We start from the raw sequence: 7,532 nt of genomic DNA on the forward strand, positions 1-7,532 counted from the left end.
ATTTTTATTTTTAAACAATATTTTATTTTACTCTCCATCTCAAATTTTTTCTCATATACATTTATGTATAACAATATAAACAATATAATAATAATAATTTTTCAAAAATAATAAATAATATTAAATTAAATTGTTTTAATTATATATTATTATTATTATTATTATTATTATTATTATTATTATTATTAATATTATTATTTTAATTATAATATTTACTTTATAAAGTTTACTTTATATTTTTATAAATTATTAAATATTTAAGGTAGATTAAAAAATTCTAAAATATGCTAGATTTGTTCTCAAGCTTTTATTTTCGTTTAATTTAAAAAAGGAAGTAGCTTACAAATTGTTGAAAATGAGTAATAAATTTTAAAACTATTTATGTGGCCACACACTTATATTATTATGTTAAATACACAATATACGCAGCAAAACTCTACATTTTGAGGATTTATAAATTTTTTCAATTTTTGTGAACTCGTTCAATGTAGTTTCTATGTACTTCATTTTCTTTTCTCTTTTTACGTATATAATAGTGAATATATAACTTTCCTACCGGTCGTTGCTATCTCTTACTCCGATATATCGGAAAAAGGGGGAAGCAGTTTGCTTTTTCTAGTTTCTAGGTAAACACGGATAATGCATGGATATGGCTTCTTTGGTATCTATTCTCTATCATTTTTTTTTTATTCGTCCTCCAAAGAACAGTGACAAAAGTTATCTTATGGTGAATTCATCTTGATGAAAGTGAAAACATTGGAAAAAATTAGGTTTATTAATTATATATTACGTGTAAAAAATTTTCTAGATTTTCATTTGTACAATTTAAAGAAAAATAATTAACAATGAAGAACTGCAAAATTTCACAGATTTTATAATAGATTTCTTATAGGAACATTTGGTCAATCTAATACAGTGCAACCTTCAGCATAAGACAATCCAATATATGAACGTTCTACGTAGACAGGTGTAAAAGTTTTAAACGATTTTATTCAGCATAATTCACCTTTATTTAGAAAAAAAAGTACAGGCTTTATCGTTACTCAAAACTTTTCAATCTAATCCCTTACTATTTGCATACTCCACTATCGAAACATTCGATTCTTCTGAACTGTATATAAACATTCCTACTCGTATCATCTATTATCTAAACAAATAATACCATCCTTTCCATAATATTATATCTTTCTTATTGTATTATTAGCAAATAATACATTTATTATTATTTATATTACAAGCGTCTTATTATATTTTTTCCTCGTCGTATTTTTTAAAATTATTATTATATCTTTTTGTTTTTTTTTAATACAAGAATCGCAATTATGATTCTTGTATTCTTGTATCTCTGAGTGTGGGTGTTCTACTGTACGAAAATTCCTTCATTTGAGTACAATTATGTCTTCCTATTAATTCGAATACTTGAAGTTTTTACTGCACACATGTATATGCTTATTATGTTAGATAGAAATTGAGTTTAATATTAGCGAATCTTATTGTTATAAACGCGATAAGGTTGAGAGACACTGTTTGAAAAACAAATCTTTACCTTAGATAATGCAAGAAATTATTCCAAAAGAGATCGACAATTTGATATCGACGTGATAATATTCGTAAGTTTTCATCGTATACTTTACCATATGCGTATGTATTTCCCTCATGCACATATACTTATTTATTATACTTACTTACACACGAGTATTGAAATAAAAAGTTATTTTTATCCAAATATAAGAGATATCAATATAAAATAATAAACCGTATATGAAATGAAATGAAATCTCAATTTTGCTCTCAACGTCGATTCGATCGTTAAAAATAAATTAAATGTAAGTAACTTGTTTTCTGTTTACTTTTTTAATTTTTTTTATTATCGCTTCTATATTGATATACATTACTTTTTTCCGATATATTATGCGTTATTTATTATACCACATTTTTTTATATGCATTAATAAATAAGCATGGGTGAATTAAAAAATATTCAGGCTAAAATAGAAATAATTTTCTTTTTTTTTTCAGTCAAACCTTATCTTAACATTTTGATGCAGTTTCAAAACATTTAGGAGAAGAATAGAGTCAAGATTTTTCAATCCAACCTCGTATATTTATTACCTATATCGATCGAATCGATATTCAAATCAATTGGATGGAATAAAAATCAAATTTACATGAACCTAATTAACGATAATTTAGGAATTAAAAAATTAAGAAAAAAAGAAAAGAAATATTGCAAAATTATAAAGATCTTTTCGTTATCTTACATTACATACGTCCTCACGGTTCGACGACACTGTTATAAGCCGCGAATGTGCAACCCAGATAATGCACGCTTTCTTATCACACTCGAAGAGTTCGCATTCGCTTATCGAACACTATCAATCGAGATTCGGATAAAATCAAGAATACGACGGGATTCTTTCATCTTCTGTCTCTTCGTTGGTGACTACTTTCCTCTCTCTCTCTCTCTCTTTTTCTCTTTTTTCTCTTCTTTTTTTATTTTATCATCCTTCTCACTATCTAATAATGTATATATACATTTAATAACATAACATAAAAAAGAAATATGTCAACGATAGCCACTATTCGAAAAGATTCAAGAAGAATACTCCACTTCAACCTTATGTTTATTACATGTTTTTTTATTTTCCAAATACTGAAATTTACTTTTTTTCTGTTTATTATCTCCTTTCTATTAGGTATTATAATACAATTGTTAATAATAATAATGATTAATAATATATAATAAAATATAATAAATATATAATATAATATAATAAATATAATATAATATAATAATAAAATATATAATAAAATAATATATTATAATAATATATAATAAATAATAATTATTAATTTTAGTTATTTATTTTTTTATTTTAACTTTTTATTTTAAGTTTTTTTTTTTTTTAATAACATTCGTTCGAATAGTGAAACAGTACTATATTTAAACAATTTAATTGTCATTTTGTGAATTTTTTAGTTTCTGCTAAAATTAGGTAAAACCTAATGAAAAATCAAATACTTCTAATGCATTTTTTTGCACATAAAACGAAAACAATGACTATTAAAAATACGGACGGACATGTTTTTATAAATTCTTTTTCTTGAGCAAGAAAGAGAAAACGAGACGAGAACTCTCTCTGGACTTGCGTTTTCCTTGGTATCAGGAGAACAGGAGGAATAAGTATATACTATACAATACAAGACACCTAGCGTGAAATAGGACAAACTGCTGAGTCAAGATGACGCTAATAGCTTATTTTTCTTAATTTATGAATTATACACATAACTCTTTATTTATTGACATAAAAAAAGATAAATATGTATTATATTATAAATTTTTATTTGTAAACATACACTTGGATGGGTTGAAAAAGTCTTGAGGGTTAAGTCTTGCTTATTTCAAAACTAAAAGTTTATTTTTTATTACAACTTCAAATTTTACAATTCACTGTCCTATTTTATAAAAAAAAAGAATAGTTATAAATAATTATTAATTATTTTAATTATAAATAAATAATTGAATATTACAAATTTCTATATTCATAGGCTTTCAAGAAAAATGACAATGACCTTTCTACCGCGTGCCAAATCAATTTAAAAGCAAGTATCGATAATACTTTTTTTTATTAATACCTTTCCCATTTTATTTGCTTCTTTATGGCACCGTACATCTTTACTTTCACTTGAGAATCTCTCGATTACGATTGATTTCACTTCGGCATATTATATATTGCGAAAATTTCCTTTCAAACGTATTACCAAGCTTATTATTTGTTGATACTTTTTTTCGGCTAATAAAGAACCTTGAACGTTATTGGATAAGAAGTTCACGTGAAATAAAACGAAAAGTATGAAAATATTTCCTTATATATTATAAATATGATTTTCTAACCTACATATAATATAATCTTTTTCTTTTCTTTAGCAAAAAATCAAAGTAACATTTACATACACTTAAAAGAGATCACGATCAAGGTTAAGGAAAAAAAAATTGGGGACAAGAAAGTTTCTTTTAAGTGAACGTCTTCTAATATTGCAAATATACTCTATACACACACGTATATATATATATATATATGCAGTATAAATTAATTTCAATTTAATTATGGAAAGTTAACTCGAGGCCATCTTATTTCGCATTAGATCATTTTATTTGTGGAAGAAATTCATTGAAGAGAAAATATATAGACCGCATCAATACCGCTTGACGAAGAACCTTTTATCTATAATAATTTTACAGAATGTGCCTTAGACACTGTGTTCTTTAGCTATAGTTGTAAATAATGTAAATATTGTATATATGTTCTCTTCATCTTCCAATCCTTTTCCTTCTCTACCCCCCCCCCCCCTTGCCCTTGAGGCTTGCCAAATATGTAATGGTTTTTTATGTTTTAGTTTTTCATTACTATACTCGATGATCTCATAACAGACTGCAATATGTAGAGCTTAAGATTATAATTATTAGTTACCGTAAATGTTAATGTGTTTTGGAGAGACGCTTCAACCAAAGAAGACTACCAAAAATTATATTTTTATATACTTTATTGACTAAACTGTTGTAAGGTCCTTTATAGCTTATATATGTATAACGACAATGTTCAAAATGAACAACCTTTTTCAAACCAAAAAAAAAAAAAAAAACGAAGGACCTTCAAAAAGGATTCAAAGTCGGTAGCACACATTACTTACATACATAGTATACACAAGTATCTTCCAAGTATATTTCTGTATATATATGTGTGTGTATGCATCTACAAAAGGTAAGAGGGAAAAGAGAGAGAGAGAGAGAGAGAGTCGAGTAAGTCTCTGGAACACGAGACGACGCGCCAATGGGCGGTCCGCGTGGTGCCGAATGGACCTTCATCGTCAAATGAACGATCCTTTCCCTCCTTGCCCTTCCTTACCTTTCCGAACACCTTACACTTTCTCTCTCTCTCTCTCTCTCTCTCTCTCGCTCTCTCTCTCTCTCTTTCTTTCTCTTTCTCAGCTTGCACGCATTCGCACTCGCAAACCTACCTCACCACTCTCGTTAGCACGTAAACACGAATGACATTCTTACCAAAAAAAAATAAAAATTAACAGATATTTAGAAAAGAATCAGAAATTAAAAAGATGACAGATAAAAAGAGAAGTAATAAAATAATTAAAAATGTGAAGAAATAATCGTGGTAATGTTGCGTGCAAATTAAAAAAGAGAAATGTTAATGTAATAAAATCTAAATATGGATTTAACTCACATAACGACGTATCCAGAGTGAAATCTTAACAGCCCGCGAGACCAACACTGTCCGTAATTTTAAGAAGAAATAAGATGATTGGCTGTCGTCCACCCGTGTCTTTCTCCTCCCGCTCCCTGTGATTGGTTAACACTTGAACACTGTACAAAACACGTGTAAGCACGGCACTATTATTATTATTATTATTATTATTATTATTATTATTATTATTAATATTATTATTATTAGTATTCTTCTTCTATCCTCTTCTTTTGTTTCTTATCCTTGGTTTAATCCTAATTCTTAGATTTTTTATACACATACACACACACCCAAGAAGAGATGAACTTTGAAAAATGAAGAAGCCGCATTAACCGTGTCATTGAAATAATCAAACTACGCGTAAAGAAACAACTATCCCTTTCTACCACTTTTTTTATTAAATGTAATTTTGTCGCTCGTTTTAATTTCTATTTTTTTATGAAAACACGTCGATTCCGAATCTCGTAGTCTCGTTGTCTTGCTTTCTCTCTCCTTCAGTCTGCTTTCTTCTCTTCTATTTTAACAACGTTTTATGTACTTGTCCTTGTCACACCGGCCGTGTCGCTATCTCTCTCTCTCTCTCTCTCTCTCACTCTCTCTTTCTCTCGCAGAGCGCGCCCGACGTCAACGACGATGACGATGACAACAACAACAACAATGACGACGACGACGACGACGACGACGACGACGACAACGACACGACACACGACGAGGACACCGCGGGAGAGGTTTTCTCTTTAGCCTCTCGTTCCTCTGAACGACACCGACAACTACGACGACGAGAAGTATGACGACGACGTCAACGACGACGACGACGACGACGACGGCGACGACGACGACGACGGCGACGACGACGACGACGACGACGACAATGACGATACGATGACGAGAAAGAGAGGGACAGCACGCGTACACGATTCGGGCCTCTCACGGGACGTCGATTTTGAAGGAGGGAACTATGAAGAAAACTAACACGCCTCTTCTTTATTTTCCAACCCTAGTGGGTACGTGCGTACGTGCTTGCGTGCTTGCGTACGGAGCAATGAAAACTTCACGAAAATATATTGATAATTTTGTATTATGTATATTTTGTGTAGATGCATGTGTGTATATGTGTGTCTTTAAATATACATGTATAATAATGTGTGTTTGTTTACCACCAGTGCGCGTCTTTTATGTACACAACATAGGCTCACGTAGTATATATATATACATATATATGTATGTGTGTTTGTATATATATGCCGTATGATTTTCGCGTTTATATATATATATATGTATATGTACCACTGATTGTGAGAGAGACGTGTCCGGCGTTCCGTGTGTATTATGTGTTACGCACGTTAAAAGACTCCGCTCACCGCTGAGAGTGCAAGCGCGCGACTGCGGCGGCGCTTGACGCGACTCGTGCGCCGGCCGCGTGCTTACCGATTCGGCCGCCGGCCTCGACAGTGGCGCCACCGGTGCCTCCTTCGAACGACGAGAGACCAGCCACTGACCCTGTCTCTCTCACCCGCCTCTCGACGCATGAAATTTCGATGCCGTCGTCGTCCTACTCCCGTCCCTCCTTTCTTTCTCGTATTTTATCATTCTCTCTCTCTTTCTCTTTTTTACAAAACCTAACGCGCTCACTTCGCGACCGAGAACGCCCCACCTCTTACTCTCTACACTCTCACTATCTCTATCTTCTTCTCTTTTTCTTGCTCTCTCTCTTTTTTTCTCCTCCTCTTTCTTTTTATTTTTTTTCTTTCTTTCTTTCATTCTTTCTAACGACGAATCGCTCGATCTACTCACGTTTTTCTTATGCCACGTACTCAAATGACTTTGACGATCAACAATTATTATGGAACGCGAATCTGTATTCTCTGTATTACAGCACGTACTAGAATTATTATCGTTAACTAAGATTGTAAGCATCTCAATTGATTAAAATTAATCGTTACATTCTTAGCTTAAAAAAATACTAAATCATTTCGTGACATTTAAAAATTATAGAACACAAATTTTGTATTATTTCTAATTAAATACATTTTTATACGAAAAATAATGAACTCTTTTATAAATCAATCAATAAATATTCTGGTTAAGAAAAAGATATCGAGTGTAAATTTTACGATCAATGATTACGTACATAGAAGTTAGTATTTTTTACGATCCACCATACGCTCGGCTATTATTGTAAATCAAGATTCAAGAAATCTCCATTGATAGGAATCAATTATTCGATATAATAAAGATTTGTTGATTTTTAAATAAAAAAAAAATAACATAC

General features: G+C 30.7%; 1 protein-coding gene across 3 annotated transcripts in view; it reads right to left on the minus strand.

The window, feature by feature from the left end:
* Positions 1-7,532, minus strand: part of LOC149032468 (uncharacterized) — a 155,619-nt gene that overhangs the window by 138,047 nt on the left and 10,040 nt on the right. Inside the window, exon 2 of one of the 3 annotated variants that reach the window (XR_016176698.1) lies at positions 5,240-5,379. The gene's annotated coding sequence lies outside the window, so the exon portion shown is untranslated. Of the gene's footprint in view, positions 1-5,239; positions 7,445-7,532 lie in introns of those variants that run through there. The other 2 variants (XM_089172956.1, XM_089172957.1) reach the window with 2 other exon arrangements.

This window comes from Polistes dominula, unplaced genomic scaffold, assembly GCF_049000335.1.
Source record: "Polistes dominula isolate Pdom_NZ unplaced genomic scaffold, Pdom_raw_medaka contig_22, whole genome shotgun sequence".
NCBI classification, from domain to species: domain Eukaryota; kingdom Metazoa; phylum Arthropoda; class Insecta; order Hymenoptera; family Vespidae; genus Polistes; species Polistes dominula.